At 36.3% G+C, this 24,330-nt stretch overlaps 1 non-coding gene across 1 annotated transcript; it reads right to left on the bottom strand.

Annotated features, from left to right (window-relative positions):
• Positions 1–4,654: 4,654 nt before the first annotated feature.
• TRNAF-GAA lies at positions 4,655–4,727 on the bottom strand. Its single transcript has one exon. It is a non-coding gene; the product is annotated as a tRNA-Phe (tRNA).
• Positions 4,728–24,330: the final 19,603 nt, after the last annotated feature.

The following is a 24,330-nucleotide window of genomic DNA, read 5'->3' as shown; positions in this document are numbered from 1 at the left end:
TAGCTCTTTCTCCAGTTAAATTTAATTTTGTAATTATTTGATTAATATCTGCTTCTTATATTAGGCTGCAAGTGCCATTGTATCTACTTTAGCTCACTATTGTATCACCTTGGCTTGGCACATCGTGTGGCAGTTATTAAAATGATCAATAAACATTTGCTGGGTTGAGGTAGTAGTATGTAGATAGTGTATGAAATTTTGACCTACAACTTTATATATCAACTAGTAATTACATGTTTGGTGTTTAGAATGAAATAATTCAACACTTGTAGCACTATAGCATTGTTGGTAATGCAAAAGATTGTATAGAAAGGTGAAATAATGAAGGTAAAAAATTTAGGTAGTACATAAATAGGAATGAAGAGAAGGAAATAGAGACAGGAAAAGCTGGAGAAGAAGATGCATCAGAACTTATTGAGTATTGAATGTGGGAGTAAAAAAAAACATTTTAGCACCTCCAAAATGATAAATACTAAAGTTACTAAGAATGCAAGTTTCTCCTTGATGAGCTTTAACCACCTCCTCAGTTTTTTATTTACCGCTATTATCCTCTGTTTTGATGAAAATAGCCCGAAAACCAGGGAAATTTAACATGTGTCCTTGTGCTAGGCTACATCAAACAACTTAATTATTTCTTCAGTGTGGGACAGAAAGAGTTTAATTTCCTTGCTTAGTAATTTCAATGAAAACAGGTCATCTTGTGCTACTCTTAAAAGTTAAGAACATGGCAGGCGGTAAAGATATCTATTATACCTTAAAATGATTTCTTAACCAAGCACAGAATATATTATCTTGTACTTTCAACTGAAACTTATTTCTCTGAAGAAATACACAATACTGAACCTCATAAAAAAATAATAATAGTTTTATAAGGCAGGCTTGGGGCTAATCACTAGTAGTTCAACACAAACCTTGCTGCCTATGGCCTCTCTTACCCTAAACTTCTTAAACTTTTCCCTCACACAGTGGAGACAGAGAAATAAAAGTGTACTGTCACCTTATTGAGAGAAGAAACCGTGTTTTATTTCTCTTTGTAGCCTTAAGCACCTAACAAGTAAGTGTTCAAGCATGGAAGGTAGAAAGGAAGGAGATAAGATTCAGTACAAGAAAAGCTACAAGGAAATATGAAGAAGATAGTATAAACAGCAAAGAGGAGAAAATGAGCCAGAGATGAATGCTATGGCAGAAGAAATGTTTCTTAGATTTTTTGCTCTCGATATAAAGAGTGAACTTGTAAAAGGCAGAAAAGCAAATAATAGAATGGAAAGGAAAGAAAGAGAAGTGGAATAGAGAGAAATGGGTGAGGATGAGAGTAGGGAGCCTGGGTCATGTTTAAGTATCTGGTTTGGGCAAACCTGACATTCAAATCTATGGGGCTTATGTATGATCAATAGTCATTTTTGGAGGCACTAAGTGCAATTAGCAGCTCATATGGGAACTGATATCTACTTATGCTATGTAAAACAAAAATAAAAACTAACAAAAAAAACCAAACAAAGCAAAACAAAAAACCTAAGCATTGCTAAACAATGGGTACTGCACTAATTCATTTGTATTCTTTAATTAGAAAAGGAATGGGAGATTTCACAAGAGACATGAAATTATGCAGTTCAGAAAAGGGAGTGAAGATGGTAAGTCTGCTGTCATTTAAAGTGCCTGAGCCTATTTCTTCTTTTCCAGATGAAGCACAAGTCTCACAGGACTTTTGTCATGGTCTCCAAGGCAGTGGGGAAAGTGTCTAAGGGCACCTGAACAAATGAGCAGGGGTGACTCTGACTGAGAGGTTGTTAGAATGCTGAGCGTTGGTTTAACATTCTTTTCTCCAGAACTCAATGTTTGAATCTTCTCTATGACATCTGAATAAGCAGCAACACAGACTTTGGCTGTACACCTTTGGCATTGCCAAATTTAGGAAAATTTAATAACATTTTAGGCAGCCATTTACATTTTTGGACAAATCTGTTAAAAATGTCTTCCTCTGATTGAGCTGCTGTTTCCATATAATTTACGGTCATTTCTTTTAGTTTGACCATTTGTGCCACATTAAACAAATTTCTCTTTGCCATGTCTATTCTTCCTGTCTTCTCTTCTTTAAATTTTTGTTATATGTTTTCTATATGGTATGGTTCCCACAATATCTTGGTCACTTTTTGTAAACCCTATGACAGCTTATTTAACACTATACACTATCCTCTCAAATTCATGTTTTTGTTATATATATATCAAAACAGAGGACTTAAATAGTCAGTCTCCACACCTGAAATCCTATTGTAAGGTATTTCTGCCGAAACAAATTGCTATAATATAGTTTTCTACTGTTTTTGCAAACAAAATAATAAATTCAGTCTTCTTTTACTCTTCGTTAAAAACATGAATATTTTTAATGCAATTTCACTATGCCTCCAAATATTTAAAATTTCTATGTTTCAGTTTTTAAAATTACAGGGCATATCGTCCCTATTAAAAATAATCAAAGCCATATAAGAGTAGTCCATGAAATTAAAAACGGAATATATCATGCCTTTAGCTGCTTACATAATGCAAAAATAATATAGTTTTCTACTGTTTTTGCAAACAAAATAATAAATTCAGTCTTCTTTTACTCTTCATTAAAAACATGAATATTTTTAATGCAATTTCACTATGCCTCCAAATACTTAAAATTTCTATGTTTCAGTTTTTAAAATTACAGGGCATATCATCCCTATTAAAAATAATCAAAGCCATATAAGAGTAGTCCATGAAATTAAAAATGGAATATATCATGCCTTTAGCTGCTTACATAATGCAAAACTAAAAGTAAGAACTAGGAGACGGTGGGCTGCGGGCCTCAGCCCTGCCCACTGCTGACTGCAACTAGGCCAGCAACAGAGCCGGGTGTGGGCCAGCCCCACCCTCACTTCCCCCTCTCCCCCAACAACACCTTAGAATGTACTTATTTTTTTTAAAAAAGTATGCCTGTGAAATTCATCCATGTACTTGTGTACTTGTCACAGTCATTTTGCTGTATAGTATTGTATGAATACACCACAATTTATTTATCCGTTTAAATGTTGATTGATAGTTTGATTTGTTACTATTTTGGGGCTATTATGAATAGTTTCTAAAACTCTTCCTAAAAAATAAAAAATAAATAAAAGACATAACTAAGAAATTTGAGGTGTAATTCATCTTGAGATATGCCACATAAGCTAGCAAAATTTATAAATCCCTCTTATACTATTAAACAGGGACTGCTTTCATAAGACACTTCCTTCCCTCAGTTAACAATAAAATGTTGCAAAGAAAGGAAATAAGAAATAATGACAGACAAAATTGTTTGCTGAATCAAGGACAGAGGAAGAACAGCCCTGCAAAATGGGAATAACATCTGTTTTGTTAATTTTGAATAAAAGAGCTTTGGGCACTGGCAGGCACTTTTGTTAATCCCTGTTTTTTCAAATACTTGTGTCAAGGCAAAAATTGCACTAGACAAAGTTACACAGGTAAGGAAGACTTTATTCAAATCTATTACAAAACAGAGAGAGACTAGAACTCAGTCTGAACTCAACTCCATAAAAGCAAAGTGTGGAGAGTTTTAACAGCTGAGGGGTATTGTGGGGAGGGGGGAGGTGGAGGGAGAGATCACAGGCTATCTGTGTTTGCTAACTGGCTTTCAAAGGAAGAGGAAACTATCTCCTGTCCTCATAACTGGAGGTAATTTTAAACCTTGGAACGGACTAGAACTCAGTCTGAACTCAACTCCATAAAAGCAAAGTGTGGAGAGTTTTAACAGCTGACGGGTATTGTGGGGAGGGGGGAGGTGGAGGGAGAGATCACAGGCTATCTGTGTTTGCTAACTGGCTTTCAAAGGAAGAGGAAACTTTCTCCTGTCCTCATAACTGGAGGTAATTTTAAACCTTGGAACAAGGCATCTACCTAAATTAGGTTCCTATCTTCCCACACTGACTGGGAGGAAAGGGGACTATCTTCCTTGATGATTACATTTCAAAAGGATGGCTCTCAGGTACTTAAAAAAGACTACCCTGGGTTCTAAAACTCATAATAGGCTTTTGATTTACATCACAAAGAGGCAGAGGAAGAATTGACAATCACACTTTTTATAACAACAGGGAGGGGAGGGAACATGAGTCAGGAAGAAGCCTGTCTAAAGTTTAGTAAAGCTGAGGGGAATGCTGAGGCCCTCTTTGCCAAACCTGTCCTTCCAGTCCTTCAGGAGTTTACATCCCTTTCCATTCTGGATTTGCTTTCCACTGAGGGTCTGCACGTCCTAACAGTCAGGAATGCTTCTAATCTGTGTCTATGCCTGAGAGCACTAGTTCAAATGTTCCCAACTAGCAACAAAAAAAGGAATTATTTTCTTCCTTAGTGCAATGTTCACTTTATTTTCTGCCTCATAGTTTGACCTTTCTTGAGGATGGTTGATAGCAAAATATCTATTTTTTCCTCAGAGAAACCCAAACCCCATCCATCACTGTGAGGTAGTTTTTAATGAACCAGACAGAATAATCACTGAGGTACATTTCACAAATCTGAGTTATTCAGTCTTCAATGACAACATTGCAATTAGAATCTTCAATTGTAGTTATATATACATTGGTGTGAATTAAGTGAAAGTGCTGCATAAAGGAGTGATAATTTTCTGAAATTGTGCTGCTGAAACCTGGGATGGAGCCAGGGACCTTTAGATTTTCAGTCTAACGCTCTCCCAACTGAGCTATCTCAGCTTCCTGCGGTTACACTCTTCAGTGTCAAGTAAATTTATTTTTACATTTTTCCTCCAGTATCTCTATTCCTGATCTCCTGAGAGTAATTACCTTGGACAAGAATCACATGACTATCAAGAACAAATGATAATTTTAAGGTAATTGAAAGTTATAATCCAAGTCTGGAAAAAACAAATCTATAGCTGTAATGTGTCATAGTTCTGTCAAAGCTCTTCAACTTATATTATTAAGGTCTTTCTGAAGCACGTATATTTGGGCTTCTCTACTGTATATAAAATTTTCCCCTAAATAATAAGCAGGTACTTGCTTCCATTACGAAAAAGGACCTCTTGGAGCAGAAGAGTCTTTCCCAAAGGCAAATTTTAGTTTCCTCCCTGGTCAGCAGAAACAGCTTGAAAGTCTTCCCAAATGGTAGTTCTTTTCCAGCCTAATAAAATCTTTACTAGCCTGTCTGTACCAGGTGCCCTGCTACAATTAGGTTATAGTAATTGACCAGCATCTGCCCTCTTCCCATATCCCTTCAGGTAATTCCATTTGATGATTGCCTACAGCTGCTAAGACTAAATTTGGAACCTATTCTGTATCTAGGAGCATTGTAGTAATTCCCATTAGTGTTTAAAATTAATATTTTCAGGCTGCTAACAAAATAGAGAGGCATCTCCAAATAATGAAGGATTTGTATTTCCCCTGACATATAGAAAGAATTATATTCTCTAGATGTAGCTATATATCTCCTATCCAGGTGAATTATTGTTTTTGTGCATTCATCAAGAGAAGAATATATCAGTCAGCTTCATTTTTCTCGTTCCAGAACCAAATTTTAGAAAATAAACAGAGGAAAAGAAGCTGTGTTCTTTGGAATTTTAAATCAAGTATATCCGAGCAGGATACATGTTTCTGTTCATCACAGAATTTTAAAGGGAAAAGTGATACACATGTTCATTTCAATTCTAGGAGGCTAAAAGCAGATATATTCAATGATCTTGGTGACACAGAACAAATGAAAGAGAAGATTTTAATTTTAAAGAAAAATGTATTGAAAATATGAAGTTGATAATAATAATCTCCAAAGTCAATTAGGCATGAAATAGGCTATTTTACATAGGATGTAACTAAAACCACAGAGCTCAGTTTTATTTGCCAAAACATCTTATGATTTAAATGGTGCTATTACCTAAATGTAATGAGTGAGGAAATTTCTTCCATCCAAAGACACTGTCAGCTCTCAATAGTGAAACAGTAACAGGATCATGTAATAAGGTGGCAGTGGGATGGAGGAAAATATTCAAGCAGAGGAAACAAAAGTGTAAAGGCCACAGGAAATGAAGAACTAAGTTTGTTTGGCCATCAATTTGGAATATGCATATGATCAGGTGCCATAAGTGAGAAAGAGAGTGGTGGGAAATAATATCAAAGAGGGTGGCAGAGGAGAGGGGCTTGCAGAGACCCATGAGCCTATGTAGGCATAGTTCCCATTAGGTAGTCAATGTTAGGGCCCCACCAGGGGAGCAGCATTGTATGGGAATATCTGGGGACAGAGCATGCTCTAGAGTCAGCTGACAAGAATAGTTTAATATAGTTGTGCTGTGCTTGTCTTTTCTGTGACGAAGAAATGAACATTTCGAACTTTCAGGAAAGGGGCAGAAAAAAATCCTATTGTGGATTCTCGGTAAATTAGGGGTAACCACCAGAAGGAAAATAAATCATATATAACTTTTAAACCAGTAGAAGAAATGTCTAAGCAATGGAAGTTAAGAAGGGGGGAAGGGAGGGGAGAGGTAAAAGGAGGAAGAAGAGCTAAATTATAGTAAGTAAAAATGATAAATTATATGGCAGGCATAAATCTTTATATATGTGCTGTTAGTGAAAATGGCAGGGTAATGATGACTAAAAATGCTCCCCACCATAGGAGCAACAAAAGCAAAAAGTTAGAAATACAATTATAATCAACTTTATCATAACTTTAGAAGTTAACCAAAAGTTTTCAGCAATTCAGGAAGAGTTTATTCAAGAAAAATGGTTGAATCAGGGTTAAAACAGTGAGCTTTGGGGTGTTCTAACTAGCTATAGTTTTATCCTCTGCTTTCAGGATTTTCTACAGCTTCAAAAACTAACAGCCAATATTCGTGGTGAAAACCAGCAGCCTGGAAGCCACTGGAGGGAGCAGAATCAGACTCGAGCTTGTTCGATGCCTCATTCCCAGAGGTTTGTCATCACTTGACCTGTCTAGTGGTTCTCTGGGAAATCCCATTTGCAATGCTGTCTACATTTGGCCTCAGAACGTAGTTAGTGTAAAAGGCCTGTTTTACTGGGGGTGGGGTGGAGCAACCTGTCTAGTGGTTCTCTGGGAAATCCCATTTGCAATGCTGTCTACATTTGGCCTCAGAACTTAGTTAGTGTAAAAGGCCTGTTTTACTGGGGGTGGGGTGGAGCATGAGAGAGAGAGAGAGAGAGGGGAGAGAGAGAGAGAGAGAGAGAGAGAGAGAGAGAGAAGCAATGTGGAGCAATGTGGTTTTACTCCACTCTCCTGGGACCGTAGTTGTTCTGATCAGAGATGAAGATCTTCCTTCAACAGTGTTTTGGGTTCCCATAGGTCCTTGTTGCTGCTGCTGTCACTGCTGCTACCACTAAAAGACTGTTTGGGGGCTGGGGCACCAGAGAATGGAGAAAAGAAAAACAAGTGAGAGGTTTCCCCCACTTTCTCTGAGTGTTAGGAGACCCCTTTCCTGCTCCTCAGGTCAGGTCCTAAAGAGCTATTCCTTTAGCTCTCTGTTGAGACTGATGCCTACGTTCAGATTTTAACATCCTTGAGTGGAAGCCCAGGATACTGGAAGAGATGGAGAAAAACAAACAAATGGTAAACACACCACTCGTCCAGTGGTACTTAAAATTCTGCTCTTCTTCACCAGTCCACCTGTCATTACTTACTTTTCAGAGTCTTTACATTGCTGCTTCAAACATTCTGTCCAGCTTTCTGCATTCAGTGGAAGGAACCGGGTCACATGTGCTTACTCGTTCTCTGTTTTTTCTTCTTTCTTTTTCTGGGCATTTTTAAGTTTGCAATCTGGCCATCTTTTGCATAGTTTTTTTTTTTGTTGTTGTTCTTTCTGGGATAAAGTAGAAAAAATGGAACAGAAGAAAGGAAGGAAGGAGTGGAGAGAAAGTGAAAAGGAAGAACAAAAATAAAATTGGAAGATAGGAAGAGTGAAAGGGAGAAAGGAATGAAGACACGAAAGAAGAAAAAAGAAAAGAAGGGAGGAAGGAGTAAAGGAGGGAAGGAAGGAAAGAAAGCAGGCTAGGAGAAAGGCGTGTATTATAGTTTTTCTAAAATATTTCGATTTCTAGAAACGTTATTCTATCTATATGATAGATGAAGCCAAGTTCTTATCACAGTAATTGACATTTAAAGGCAGAGAGGAATTGGATTAAAACTGTTTTCTCTTCCTTTCTTGTCAAACTGTTACTTATAGAACTTTGTGATGTGTTTATATTTAGGAATGTCCAATAATAGAACTGACATCTCAGATGTCATATCTGCCACAGAAATAAAACAGTTAGATGCTTCCCATCATACACTTATGAAAAATATCTGTTTTATGATTCTTAAGTTGCCTGACAGTAAAAGATGCTTCCTTCCCTTCCAGAACAATATCTGTCCCTGTGCTTCATCTCACCCCATTTTACACAAGCCAGGGACTACTTGATAAATCAATGGATTGGTTATTCAAAGGTTTGCAGGCAACTGAATTCTACTCACATTAACTTTTGTCAGAAATAAAGATGTATTTTGATTTTAGAAATTGGGCCTATTATTTAGCATTGTAGTAGGTTTATATGATTATTTCTGGATTTTAGTATTTGGAATGGGACCAGAATGCCATTTTCCCTCTCCATCTAGGTTTAGCTGGTTGATAAAACTAGGATTATATTGGAAATGTAAATAGTATAATCTAGAGACCTAGAGGATTTCTAGTGATGGGCTCATTTAATTGTTATTTCTATGTTGGCTACATATTCAATGGGGTAAGTATATTGAAAAAAATAAAAATGTGGGCATGCACAGGGATGTCTGGAAAGCTTTCAGGGTGAACCCTTAGTCATTTAATTTATGAGGAAATGAGAATTCTGAGAAGAAATTCTTCTGAACCAGAATCAAAACACATAGCCTGGCCTAGAACAATAGTCCATTAACCAAGAGGAAGACTGATGTTGGCTTTGGGGGAGCTGTGCTACTCAGATTACTTGCTAATCCAGCTCTCCCTGTTTCACTCCTGAGTTCTCAGGTGAGGGCACTTTAGAAATGACTAAAAGAACCACATCACATCTTTAGGTTATTTGTAAGAATTGAGTGATCTAAGCAACATTGCTGTCTCATCCACTTACATAAATAGAGGTGGATGGTATTTACTCTGCCTCAAACAAGCAAATAAATTAAGATGTAGAATGGAGGTGTCGCGGGACATGTCTAGAATCAGAGAAGAAAGGAATTGTGAGAATGATCTAGGTGTAGCAACTTCCTGATCAGTTTCCCACAAAGCCAAATCACGAGGAGAGAAAGGAAAATGATAGATGCTATGGGGCCACCAGGAGGCCCAGGCTCCTGGGAGACAGCCCCTAGAGACCTCTTGAGCTAGTACAGAAGAAGGCTGGTTCTGCTAAAGTTCCGAAACTGAGCTCTGCAACAAAAGAATCTCATTTAATCATTGTTATTATGATACTTTTGTACCTGAAAATTGTTTCGTATGAAAAACATGAGTTATATATGTGGTTTTTTTACCTGAAAGAATAGAATAGGATTTAGAACTTGTAAATATACACTCAAGAGCATAAGTGAAAATCTTGTTGACTATAATGTGTTTCTACCCTCTTTTTATGCCCCCTTCCAATTTGCCTAGTTCTTGAATAAGCATAAACAGAGCAAAAAATAGTCAAGAGACAAAGAGGCATTGTAGCTGAGAGGTGACATCATAGGTACATGTGTCACACATAGGTACAAGGAGATAGAGCTTTGATTAGTATTCCTACTCTAACTTCATCCTAGTAATTTCTTTAAAAATGTTTGCATCATCTTGTGGGCTATAAGCTGTTCATGATCATCTATAAGTAACTTTGAGCTATTTTTTTTTTTTCTGATGAAGGATATTTCTTTAATGTTCTTGCAGTTGTTTTGTATATAATAGAAAGATTATTTTTATTCCTATCTTTTGAATTTTACTGATCTAGGAACTCTTAAACTTTGGGAACCATTCAACCTTATTATTAAGGAGCATATGTTAAACTGAATTTCAGGATATCTGCCTTCTTAATCAGATTTCATGGAAGGAACTTTAGACTATATAAGCCAGTGATTTTCAGTGTGGAAAAATGGGTATCAGAATTACTCAGGTAGTCTTCTTTCTGGACAGGGGACTATGGACTAGCACGGCATCTTTGCCAGTGTAAATTTGTTGACCACCTAAAGCAGAGGCAGTTTTCAGAAGACTAGTAATTAATCTAAATATTTCAGATGGCTCTTTCCTGAGATTAGTGCTGGTTCTGCCTGGAATGTGGGTAAGTCCCTAGGTGTGAGAGTAGACAGCTGACTAAAGACCACACAGCATATGAATGGCCAACAGCCACATGAAAAAATGCCCAACATCAATCAGCATTTGGGAAATACAAATCAAAACCACTTTGAGATATCATCTCACTCTAGTTAGGATGGCTAATATCCAAAAGACTGAGAATGATAAATGCTGGTGAGGTTGGGGAAAAAAAGGAACTCTCATACATTGTTGGTGGGACTGCAAAATGGTGCAGCCTCTATGGAAAATGGTATGGAGGTTCCTCAGACAATTACAGATAGATCTACCATATGACCCAGCCATTCCACTGCTGGGAATATACTGAGAGGAATGGAAATCCTCATGTCAAAAGGATACCTGTACTCTGTTTATTGCAGTGCTATTTACAATAGCCAAGAGTTGGAACCAGCCCAAATGTCCATCATCAGATGAGTCGATAAGGAAAATGTGCTATATCTACACAATGGAATACTACTGTGCTATTTAAAAAAAAAAATGAAATACTACCATTCACAGCAACATGGATGGGCTTAGAGAAAATTATATTAAATGAAATAAGCCAAACACAGAAAGAAAAATTTCTTCATGTTCTCACTTATTTGTGGGAGCTAAAAATAAATTGATTTATTAATCAATATACAAACAAATAAATGGGGGGATGAAGAAGGTACAACAGTCACAATTCCTTCAACCTAAGACATGTGAACAGATATGATTTTGATGGGGGGGGAAGGGGGAGAGGGAGGCGGGAAAGGAGGAATTGGTAAAGGGACACAAAAATCAAGTATATTGTACATTGATAAATTAAAATAAATAAAAAATAGAAGAGACATAAGAGAGAATATCTCTGTCTCTGCCATGTGAGGATACCACTAGAAGGAGGCCGTCTATAAACTAGCAAGAAGGTCTTCACAAGACACTGAATCTGTGCACAACTTGATCTTGGACTTCCCAGCCTCTAGGACAGTGAGAAATAAATGTTTGTTGTTTAAGCAAAAAGGAAATAATAATGATAATAAAAGGACAATTGGATTTTTAAAAAAATAGCATCCATGAGGTAAGACAGTTTAACGATGAATATTTCCTAACCAATGATTATGTAATATGTATAGACATAAGCATTCTGAAAGATTTAAATAGAAAAATTGAAATCACCTTAAACTGAAAAGCCAAAATTGAACTGCTCAGAGCTGTGATTTATAAAAATAAGTATACAGTATTGGGAGATGTGAAGGATACAAGTGAATCTATCAGTGTGTTGGATTAAGGGCTCCAATGCCAAGACTGTAAGCAACTCAAGGGCACAGACCATAGCTATTCATTTTTTTTTTAGCTCTTTTTATTCATGCATTAATTCACTGAATTATTGAGGAATACACTTAAGCCCAGCACTATGCTAGGTATGGGGATAGGAATGAACAAGTCAAACACGATATTCCTGCCTAATGCAGTATTGAAGACAAGGTAGATTTAATTAATTTTTACTGTATTGAGCTCTCCTTCCTTCCTTTTCCGTCTCTCCCTTCCTTCTGTAAATATGCATTAATGATGTTGAATTATCAGTAGTTGTATATCTAATCTGTACAATTTTTAAGACCTCTATTTAAAGGTAGTTTTGCCTAGTTTGCAGACTTTTGGCTCTTTTTAATTTAGATTTCCTGATCTTTACACATTACCAAGAACATTTTTATAATGAGTGGTGAGAGGCTTAATATCATTATCCATCATTGCCTTTCTACAGAGCTTCTTGTATTACGACCTGACTCATTTGCCATTTTAATTGCGTTTTTACTTTAATCACTAGTATTTCTCTTTTTCTAATCCTCCTTTAATGCAATTTTTGTAATAAGAGTCATTAATCTAGTTTTTTGCCATTTTATTATATGTTTTCTCTAAAATATAACCCACTGGCACTAGGATTTTGTCTCTACTACAAGCTGTCTTCCATTGGATAGATTGTTTGCATTTGCATTTTTATGTCCTTTCTATATTTTTTTATTGTCAGAATTAGTGATGTTTATATCTTCCTGTATGTTTTCTTTATTTTCCAAAACATCAGGAACAGCTGTTATTTATTCAAAAGAAAGAGGTGCTTAACTCTGGGTAATATAATCTATTTTTTTCCCTGACCTTCAACAGTGACATTTCCTTTCATACCGCCTGGTGGGTTAATGTTTGTTGTTGGTGCGTTATCTAAATGAGTATACATCAAATCTTATTACTTTGCAAGAAAACATGGCCTTAATATGTTTAGCTTGTATTCAGAATATCTTCTGTTTTTCGCATTTTGTATTGTCTTCAAAATCTCTCATGTATTTTGTACTGCGATTTTTGGTAACCATTGAAAATGGTTGGTGAATCACTGAATACAGTGGGGAGGGGGAGTATTAGGGGGTCTTCAAAAAGTTGATAAAAAGATTTGTATTATCTTTTAATTCTATTTTTCCATGAACTTTTTAAAGTACCCTCATAATTTATATAGGTCAATTTTCTAGGCCCAACTACTTATTTTAAAGATAAATATCACAATTTGAGTGGCTCTAAATCCTAATTAATTTACATTGTAAGGGGCTAGGACTCATGCCATCATAGACAACTTGGAAATATCACACTGATCATGGTATAGAAGAAAAAAAAATTGTCAGAGAAGAAAGACAACTTTAAGCTAATTCCAATAACCTCCTGAAATTTCATGTAAGTGGTGCATTTGGAAAGGTACACCATGTCCTGGGCAGAAAGATTCCTAATTCCCAATAGGTGCTCAAAGGTATCCTTGAGCCTTACAAAACTAAGAACAACTATTTTAGTTTTCATTATTATTATTATTTTTTTTGGATAAGAAAGTAGCCCATTAATGGTAGTTACTGAATTAGATACTCATATTTCTTGGTCTGGTTCATGTTCTACTTTCTTCAGAATAGTTACTCTAGGAAGAAAGAAGTTGCTCTTTACATCTCTTGCAGTTTTTGCAAATATATGGTTTGACAAATATATATCATATATGACAAATATATGTCAGCTTGTACTTTGAATGTGTTATGCTCATTCAAATAAATATTCATATTGGTGGATATTTATTTACATACCTGAAAAGAGTTTTTTTTTTTTTTTTAAATCATGAAAGCTAATTTGTGAGATGACTTAAATGTCTGAAAAGACACACTTTTAAAAAAGCCTTTCAGATTGTCTATGCATTAGGCTCATGAATTGCTATAACACAACTGATTATTGTAGAGTGTGTAGGAATATTGTTTCATGAAGGCTATCTATAGAAATGGATTCCCATGGCAATGACTTGTTGCTTCTCTTCATGATTTGCATTATCATTTTTATGCATTTAGAGTTATTTTCCCAGCCTATGGTAGCTGAGGACTGAGTTACAGATAAGAGACTGTATCTTTTCAGAGCTTCCCTGTCTATAATACTCACCCATGGTTTCTGGGTCATTGTACAAAAAGTTAATTATATTCTTTACTAAGAAGAAAACTGGTAGAAAAAAAGCATTTTATCCATTCTTGCAACAAAAATATAAATGCTTAAATGTCTACATTTAAACAAGATAGTAGGTTCTGTTCTGTAGATTCAGTGAATCATAGGACTTGGATTCTCTTGATTAAGGAGGTCAGTACAGACTATGTTCCTTGTAGAATATTAAGAAGAGAAAGTCTTTGATGAGCAAAGATGGAATTAAGGGGTATGAGCAAAAATAAGAATTTACTAGAGTGTGCCTGGAGGCCAGGGAGAAAATTAGCTTAGATGAACCAGATAGATTGAAAAGGGGAATTGTAGAAGATAAAGTTGGAAAGGTAGCTTGTAGGTAAATAATGGAAGACTCTAAATTCTAGAAAGCCACTATTATATTTTGAACTAGAATATAATACAACATGGAAACATTTTAGGACAGTTAATCTTCCAGCTTTATATGAAACCATTTGGGAACTCCTGGGGTATTGATGGGAGGTTGGATGCAGAGGTACTTCAGAAGATTCTTATAAAAGTCTAAGTGTGAGTTACTGAAAGTTTGGACTAGGAAAGTAACAGGGGAAATGTTAAAAAAATGTGAGAGGCATTAAATAAACCACATAAAAAAACATTTAATGAGAAGATAAGAGAGGCATTAAAGACGATACCAAGAAAACGAAAGAAAAAAAAAAAGTTGATTCCATGGCCAGAAATGAAGTATTTTGGAGTGGGAAAGACAAGTTTTATTTAGAAATAAAGGCACTCTGGTGGAAGTGAGAATTGGGATCCGGGTCAAACTGACTGGTGTATACCTGTTCATTCATTCTAGAAAGAGGGGTTAGTTGAAGGCAACCAGGAGCAGGACCTTTGTGTGCCCCTTGGTGGCAACGTTAATGTCATTTAGTTCTTAGAGTGAATGTATCCGCTTATGACAGAACACCCGGGAGCTCTTGTCTGAGTTTTTTATGAGTTGCCTTCAACTTTTTTCCTTAATATCTATTGAAATTAAACTGGTACAAATTTATGAGACCTTCTAATTTCCAGTAATAGTGTAGTGTAACATAGACTATACAAGAAACACAACACAGTTCAGTCCCCCCAAGTGTATATGCATTAATGGGGGAAGTGTCACAGTCTGCTGACACAGAGTGGACTTTCAGGGGTTACCAGTGTAGATGTCATTGTGTACTGTCTTGGTATTCAAATAGTGGGGTACAGAAAATTTGACAAAAATCCACAGGGTGAGGTACCTTCAGAAAAGGCAGATGCAAGTTGAACATCTGTATATTAATATGGAAAATATAGAGACTAATTCAAATAACCACATTAGGATGTTGGATATATATTTTTTTTTACAAAAACCTTAATAAAAATAAATAAATTTTACTGTTGCTACACTGAACCATCTAGCATTTCCTAACGTTATCTTATGCTCATGTTTTTCCTGATGCTTACTTAGATGTTTCCTTTCCCCTACTGACCTGTGAAAATAGCTTTCTCAGCAAAGTTGCCATTTTGCGCAGACAGTGCTGTCCTGCTTCAGAGATCACAGAGATTGAAACAGCTGCTCATTTTCTCTAAGTGTTGGAAGGGGACTTTGGCTCTGCATCTATTAGAATAACCCTCAGGGCTCCCCCGTATGCCAGTGTGATCAGTGGCGGGTAACTGCCTTCAGTATTTTGCTGCCCAGGTGCTTTCCTGAACTTGGAGGCATTTTCACATGTGAGCCAGCAGAAAAGTCGCTCCTTCCCCATCCAGGTTAAGGCCGTAATGGGGAGAAACATGGGGCAATGGGAAAAACACTGATGTGAGAACTGGAAATAAGGCTTGCGTCTGCTCTTATCCATCTATGTAACAGTGCACATGCCTTCTAACACTGTGGGTCTCATTTAGTACTTCAACCTCTAAAATCTAGAGTCAGGTTGAACCAAGAAAATACCCACCATTTCTATCCTATAGATTTTATTTATTTTTTATTAAATTATCAGAGAGCAATATGAATTTTATTTTTAAAAAATTTTACTGTAAAATAAAACAGATATAGAAAACCACACAAAACAAATTTGTAGCTTAAGTCATTATTTTTTTTTTAAAAACTATGTCATAACTACCACCCAGCTCAAGAAATATACCTTGGCCAGCCATCCCGACTCTTCTCCATGCGTCATCTCAATCACATCTCTGTTTTTTCTTCCCAAAGTAAGTCCTATGCTGATATACATGCAATCACTTCAGTTCATTTCTTTACAGTTTTATCAGACAAATGGCTATTCCTGGATCCTATACTCATAGTTGAGTACTGCTGATTTTTGGTATTTCATATGTCTTAAGTGTCTTTCAACGGTATTGTTTTTTCCTCCTTTCTTTTCCCTTTCTTCTCAGATCCATTCTTCCTTGCATCTTTCCTTGCTTTCATCTGAACAAATTCCAATAGCAGACATGTCTCGCCACTGTTGGTGGTTTGTCTGAGGCACTTGTAGTTTGAGGTCCATGAGGACACATTGTCACCTAATTTTGTTGCAAATGTTGCCCATGATTTTTTGGCTTTGAAACCTAGTAGTTAAATTAAAAATTTTTGTGGGAATTCTGGAAGATTCAAGAACATCACCATCATTGTCATCTTCCCATAATTCTCAGTGATAATGATTTTATGTTACATGATTGTGAACAATGAAGGAAGATATACTTTTTTATAATGAGAATATTATCTTATGGTCTATCCTATTATGTGCTTATGTGTTTGTTCCTAGTGTTTTAGTGATTTTTTTCCTGTCCTTTTGTGGAAATTGTATTTTAAAATTTCTCCCAATATGTTCTGTCTCATACCATAAATAAATGGATGCTACATTTTCCATATAAAAATCACTTTTCCCAGACTACAGTCAGCAGTACTTGCATTTTATTTTGTATTATTTTATGGAATATGGGTAATGATAGTTTTAAGCTACCTAGGATTTTTAATCTCCTCTTTCTTATGAAAAGGGGGAAATTATTATGAGGGTAAAAGCCAGAGCATGAGTGTGTCATTTTTGGACAGAATAGATACAAGCTGAACACTTGACCTTTGCTTATTGTCCCAAGCTCTGTTCAACTTCTTGATCTGCAACAACCTATTGCTTTTATGGGAGTGAATATCTGGAGCACTGAAGGAAAAGTGGTGGTATTTTCATGATTCTGAAGAAACTTTGAGTCTATAACAGTTTTTAAAAGAAATTTTATTTTAGAATAATTTAAGATTCATAGAAAATTTGCAAAACTAATGCAGAATTTTATTAATTATTTAATTATTATTCTTTAGAATTTACTTCTCAATATATATTGTAGTTGATTTTCATGCCCCTTTACCCATTCCTCTCCACCTCCTCTCCCCTCCCCCCACATCATATCTGTTCATTTGACTTAAATAGTTCAAGGAATTTTTGTAGTTATTCTGTTTTCTTCCCCTGCCCCACTTGATTTGTTTTTGTGTTTATTTATTTATTTATTTTTAGCTCCCACAAATAAGTGAGAACATGTGGTGTTTATCTTTCTGTGCTTGACTTATTTCACTTAAAATTTTCTCTAAGTCCATCCACGTTATTGTGAACGGTAGTATTTCATTCATTTTTATGGTAGAGTAGTATTCCATTGTGTAGATATACCACAGTTTCCTTATCCACTCTTCAGAGGATGGACATTTGGACTGGTTCCTACTCTTGGATATTGTAAATAGTGCTGTAATACACATGAAAGTATAGGTATCCCTTTGGCATTATGATTTCCATTCCTCTGGGTATATTCCCAACAGTTGAATAGCTGGGTCATATGGTAGATCTATCTGTAATTGTTTGAGGAAACTACATACCATTTTCCATAAAAGCTGCACCATTTTTCAGCCCCACTAACAGTGTATGATAGTTTCTTTTTCTCTGCAACCTCTCTAGCACTTATCATTCTAAGTCATTTGGATGTTAGTCATCCTAAATGGAGTGAGATGGTATCTCAAAATGGTTTTGATTTGCATTTCCCAGATGCTGAGTGAGGTTGAGCATTTTTTCATGTGTCTGTTGGCCATTTGTATACCTTCTTTTGAGAAATGCCTATTCAGCTCCATTGCCCATTTTTTAATTGGGTTATTATTATTTTTTTTTGCCGTAAAGTTTGTGTTCCTTATATATTCTGGTTATTAATCCTTTGTCAGATTTATATTTTGCAAATATTTTCTCCCACTCTGTTGGTTGTCTTTTTACATAGTTGTTTGTTTCTTTTGCTGTGCAGAAGCTTTTTAGTTTGATATGATCCCATTTGTTTATTTTTCCTTTAGTTGCCTGTGCTTTTTGGGTGCTATACATGAAGTCTGTACCCACTCCTACTTCCTGGAGTGTTTCCCCTGTGTTTTCTTTAAGGAGTTTTATTGTTTCAGGATGTATATTTAATTCTTTAATCCATTTTCAGTTGATTTTGGTTTATGGTGAAAGGTACAAGTCAAGTTTCATTCTCCTACATATGAGTATCCAGTTTTCCCAGCACCACTTATTAAAAAGGCAGTCTGTTCCTTGGTATTTAGATTTTCTGCCTTTGTCAAAGATTAGATGGCTGTGGGTGTATGGATTGATTTCTGGGTTCTCTATTCTAGTCCATTGATTTGTGTGTCTATTTTTCTGCCAGTACCATGCTGTTTTGGTTAATATAGCTTTGTAATATAGTTTAAAGTCAGGTAGTATTATGCCTCCAGCTTTATTTTTTTTGCTCAGGATTACTTTGGCTATGCATGGTCTTTTTTTGTTCCATATAAATATCTGGATAGCTTTTTCCATCTCAGAGAAAAATGTCCTTGGAATTTTTATGAGGATTGCATTGAATCTGTAGATCACTTTGGGTAGTATGGGCATTTTCACAATGTTAATTCTTCCAATCCAAGAGCATGGAATATCTTTCCATTTTTCTGTGTCTTGTTTATTTTCTTTCAGAAGTGGTTTGTAATTCTCATTGTAGAGTTCTTTCACCTCCTTGGTTAAATTGATCCTTAGGTATCATATTTTTTGGTGGCAATTTTAAATGGCCTTACTTTCTTTATTTCTCTTTCTGTTAATTCATTATTTGAGTATATAAGTGCTACCAATTTGGGGGCATTTTTTTGTATCCTGCAATGTTGCTGAAGTTATTAACTAGCTCTATGAGTTTTTTGATAGAGTCTTTAGGTTTTTCTATATATAGTATCATGTCATCTGCAAATAGGGAAAGTTTGACTTCATCTTTTCCTATCTGTATTCCTTTTATTTATTTCTCTTGCCTGATTGCTCTATCTAGTACCTCCAGTACTAGGTTGAATAGAAGTGGTGAGAGTGGACATCCTTGTCTTGTTCCTGTCCTTAAGGGGAAGGCCTTCAATTTTTCCCCGTTCAGAATATACTGGCAGTGGGCTGGTCATAAATGGCTTTTATTGTGTTGAAATACTTTCCTTCTATACCTAATTTGTCGAGAGTCTTTATCATGAAGGAATGTTGAATTTCGTCAAATGCTTTTTCAACATCTATTGAGATGATCATATGGTCTTTGTCCTTGAACTTGTTGATGTGATGTATCACATTTATTGACTTTCATATGTTGAACCATCCTTGCATCCCTGGGATGAATCCCACTTGATAATAGTGTATAATTTTTTAAAATATGCTGTTGTATTCTAATTGCTAATATTTTGTTGAGGATTTAGCATCCAGAATCCCACTAGATCATAGTGTATAATTTTTTAAATATGCTGCTGTATTCTAATTGCTAATATTTTGTTGAGGATTTTAGCATCTATGTTCATCAAGGATATTGGCCTGTAACTTTATCTTTTTTTGTTGTGTCTTTACCTGGTTTTGGTATCAGAGTTCAGTTGGCCTCATAGAATGAGTTCAAATAGCATCTGTTTCAATTGTTTGGAACAGTTTCATGAGAATTGGTATTAACTCCTCTTTAAAAGTTTGATAGAATTCAGCTGTAAAGCCATCTGGACCCAGACTTTTTTTTGTTGGAAGATTGGTAATTGCCACTTCAATTTCCTTGCTTGTTATTGGTCTGTTCAGGTTTTCTATCTCTTCTTGGTTCAGTCTTGGTAATTGTTATTATTTATTTATTTATTTATGTATGTATATATCTATTTATTTATTTTTAATTTTTGTTGAATCAAAATTGATTATACATATTTTGGGGGTTCAACATTGGGATATGTTGATCATATCAATATTACTAGCATATATATTGTTACAAATTGTACTTATTCTTTATGCCCCTTGTCCAATCCCACCCCATCTTCCTACTTTTCCCCCTCCCACCTCTAATCACTCTAGATTTCTTCTCACCCTCTGAATGAATAATGGTTACTCTGTTGATTTGCTGCCCAAATGATCTGTCCAATGCTGAGAGGCATGAACATGTCCCCCAATACTATCATAGAGCACATGTCTCTTCCATCATTATGAAATGGGCTCTTTGGAGACAGACATCCTCCTCCTTTCTTTATCTCTGCTGGTAACTCTCCTTGTGTGAACTCACTCCAGTGGCTGGTGGACCATCTGTGTGGTAGTTGTGGCATCTAGCTGTCTTTATGGCAGCCACAGTTATCGTGGTGGTTTGGGTGGGCTACCCACATGGAGGAGATGTTTTTGGCCTGCTCTGTAGTGCTGGCAGTATACCTGGTTGTGGAGAGTTTGATGGGGGTTCCCCTATAAGTGACCTGACACTTTTCTCTTGCTGCTTGTAGAATTCTCTTTGTCTTTGAGTTTTGTGAACTTAACTGTAATATGTCTTGGGGAGGATCTTTTGGAGATGAATCTGTTTGGAGACCTTTGAGCTTCCTGCATCTGATGGTCTGTATCCTGGCCTACACCTGGGAAGTATTCTGTTACTATTTCCTTGAGTAGGTTTTTGATATCTTTTCCTTTCTCCTACCCTTCAGGAATACCCACAATTTGGATGTTAGAGTGCTTGAGGTTGTCTAGAGTGCTTGAGGTTGTCTGCTATCTCTCGTAGGTTTTCCTCATTATTTTTAATTCCTTTTTTCTCTCTTTTTTTTTTTTTTGGTCTACCTGAGTTATTTCAAAAAGACCATCTTCGAGCTCTGAAATTCTTTCTTCTGCTTGCTCTTCTCTGCTGCTCAAGCTCTCAGTCATGTTTTTTATTTCATTGAGTGAGTCTTTCATTTCTAGATGTTTTGCTACACTCTTTTTATGGTATTAATCTCTTCGTAGCTTTCTCCTTCATATTCTGGATGTTTTTTCTTGTTTCATTGTGTTCTCTAATGAGTCTTCCTTTGTTTCTTCAAGTTTTCTTAATATCATTGCTTGAAATTCTTTATCAGACCTTTTCAAGGATTCCCTGTTCCATGCAGTCTGACTTTGGAGCATTACTGTATCCTTTTGGTGGTATCATTTCTTCTTGATTGTTTGTGCTTCTAGTGTTTTTTTGCTGATGCTTGGTCATTTGGTAGGGGGTTTGCTTCTTCTATTGGCCTTGTCTGCTACTGTGGGGGGTGAATTGTCTTTGCTTGACAGTAGGTGTGGTGGTGGTTATGTTAAACCACCTTGCTTCTCATTCTAGACTCTGTGGTCATAGAATGAGCCCTTAGCATCTGGAGTTCTGCTGGGCCAAACTGGATGGGTCAGAACCATAGTCTGGTGCTCCCCCTGGGTCTGAGGTGGGATGGGCAGCTGCGTGAATCTGCATGGCTCCACTGGCTGGTGTTGCTGCCAAATGCCCTGGTGGGCTCTTCTGTGCAGAGCCAGTTCAGGGCACAGGAGTGGGTCCTGGAGCTCCCATCTCTCCTGCCTGGGTTCAAGGTGGCAGAGTGAAGGAGTGGCTGGCACTGGGGGGTCTCACCTGCATGATGCTGGTGACCCCCCTGCCTAGGTCCACGGTGGCAGGGAGAGGGAGCCACGTGGAGCCACCTGGTTCCACTCTCTGGTGCTCCTGCTGGCTGCTTCTGGTGGGCTCGCCTCTGATTCCTTGTATTTCTGAGGTGTCAGTTGTTATATCACCTTTTTCATTTCTAATTTTTGTTATTTGGGTCTTCTCTCTTCTTAGTTAATCTTGCTAAAGGTTTGTCGATTTTACTTATCTTTTCAAAAAACTAACTTTTTGTTTCATTGATCTTTTGTATTATTTCTTGGGTTTCTATTTCATTTAATTCTGCTCTGATCTTAATTATTTCTTTCCATCTAGTAACTTTAGGTCTGGATTGTTCTTATTTTTCTAGATCTTTAAGGTGAAGTGTTAGGTTGCTTATTTGCCATCTTTCCATTCTTCTGAAGTAAGTATTTAATGTGATAAATTTCCCCCTTAATATTGCTTTTGCTGTATCCCACAGGTTTTGGTATGATGTGTCATTATTTTCATTAGTTTCAAGAAATTTTTTGATTTCCTGTTTAATTTCCTTTTGTTTGTATAGTTTCCAGAATTTCATTTGTTATTGATTTCTAGTTTTAATCCATTGTGACCTGAAAAAAATACATGGGATAATCACATTTTTTTTTTAATTTGTTGAGACTTGATTTGTGACCTAACATGTGATCTCTCCTAGAGAATGTTCCATGTGCTGATGAGAAGAATGAATATTCTGAGGTTGTTGGATTAAATGTTCTGTAGATATCTTCCAAGTCCAATTGGTCTAAAGTATTGTTTAGATCTTGTGTTTCTCTATTGATTTTTTGTATAGATGATCTGTCCAATGATGAAAGTGGTGTGTTCAGGTCCCGTGCTATTATGGTGTTAGTGTCTATCTCTTTATTTAGATCTAATAGTGTTTGCTGTGTAAATCTAGCTGCTCTGACCTTGGGTGCATATATATTCATGATTGTTATGTCTTCTTGATGGAAAGTCCTTTCATCATTATATAGTTGCCTTCTTTATCTCTTTTTATGGTTTTTCTTTAAAGTCTATTTTGTCTGATATAAGAAAAGCCAGCTTGTTTTTCATTTCTATTTGCATGATATACCTTTTTAGATCCTTTCACTCTTAGTCTATGTGTGTCTTTACAGGTCAGGTGAGTCTCTTGAAGACAGCATGTTATTGGGTCCACCTTTTTAATCCAGTCAGTCAGTTTGTGTCTTTTGAATGGGGAATTTAATCCCTTTACATTTAGAGTTATTATTGAAAGGTGTTGATTTAATCCTAGCATTTTACTGATTTTTGTTTAGATGTCTTAACTGCCATTTGTTCCTTTCATTCTAATTTTCTGTTTGTCTTCTGTATTTGTTGGTTTCTTGGGGTGACAGTTAAGCTATTTTTTTTCTTTTTGTTAGCATTTTTGTTTTGCTGGTAGGTATTGTTCTTTCTTGAGTATTCATGGCAGTGATGGTTGTTTTTGTGGTATCAAACCCACTTGTTTCTTGAGAATTTCTTGTAGGGCTGGTCGTGTGGTAGTGAACTCTTACAGTTTTTGTTTGTCTGAGAAATATACTATTTGTCCTTCATTTCAGGAGGATAGCCTTGCTGGGTATAGTGTTCTTGGCTGGCAATTTTTGTCCTTTAGTGTTTTGAATATATAATCCCATTCTTTTCTAGCTTTCAGGGTTTCTGATAAAAAGTCTGATGTTATTCTGATTGGGGCTCCCTTATAGGTGACTTGCTGCTTCTCTCTTGCAGCTTTTAAGGTTCCCTCTTTGTCTTTGAGTTTTGCCAGTTTGATTTTCACATGTCTTGGAGAGGATCTTTTTGGGTTGAATGTGTTTGGGGATCTTTGGGCTTCCTGAATCTGGAGATCTGTGACTTTCCCTATACTTGGGAAGTTTTCTGCTTTTATTTCATTGGGTATGTTTTCAATGCCATTTCCTTTTTCTTCCCCTTCTTGAATACCCATGATTCATATATGTGAGTGCTTAAGGTTGTCTCTAGTCTCTCATAGATTTTCTTCAATTTTTTTGATTCTTTTTTTCTGGTCTGCCTGTGTTAATTCAAACAGCCTGTCTTCATGGTCAGAAATTCTCTTCTGCTTCTTCAAGTCTGCTGGTTAAACTCTCTGTTGTGTTTTTCATTTCAGTGAATGAATCCTTCAGCTCCACAAACTCAGGTACATTCTTTTTCAAGGCGTTGATTTCTCTGTACATTTCTTCTTTCAGGTCCATTATATTTTTTCTCATTTCATTGTGTTGTCTAACTGAGTTTTCTTGTATCTCATTTAGTTTCCTTAGAATTGCTACTCTAGGGCCGGCCCGGTGGTGCACTGCTACAGTGCGCCACTTGGGAGTGTGGCGGCGCTCCCGCCGAGGTTTTGGATCCCACATACAGACCAGTTCCCGCTCACTGGCTGAGCGAGGTGCGGGTGCAACGCTGAGGGTTGCGATCCCTTGCCAGACACGAAAAAAGACAAAAAAAAAAAAAAAAAAAAAAAAAAAAAAAAAAAAGAAAAGAATTGCTACTCTAAATTCTTTGTCATTTCAAAGACTTCCTGTCCTATAGGATCTAGAGATTGAGAATTATTATTTTCTTTTGGTGGTGATATACTTTCTTCATTTTTCATATCTCTGATATCTATCCTTTGTTGTTTTGTCATTGTGGCTGGGAGTATCACAGTTCACTCATTTCATCCTTATGTCTGGCTTGGATCCTTAAGGGAC

The sequence above is a fragment of the Galeopterus variegatus genome, unplaced genomic scaffold, assembly GCF_000696425.1.
Source record: "Galeopterus variegatus unplaced genomic scaffold, G_variegatus-3.0.2 Scaffold1576, whole genome shotgun sequence".
In the NCBI taxonomy this organism is placed as follows: Eukaryota; Metazoa; Chordata; class Mammalia; order Dermoptera; family Cynocephalidae; genus Galeopterus; species Galeopterus variegatus.
This window is presented reverse-complemented; position numbering and strand designations above follow the sequence as displayed.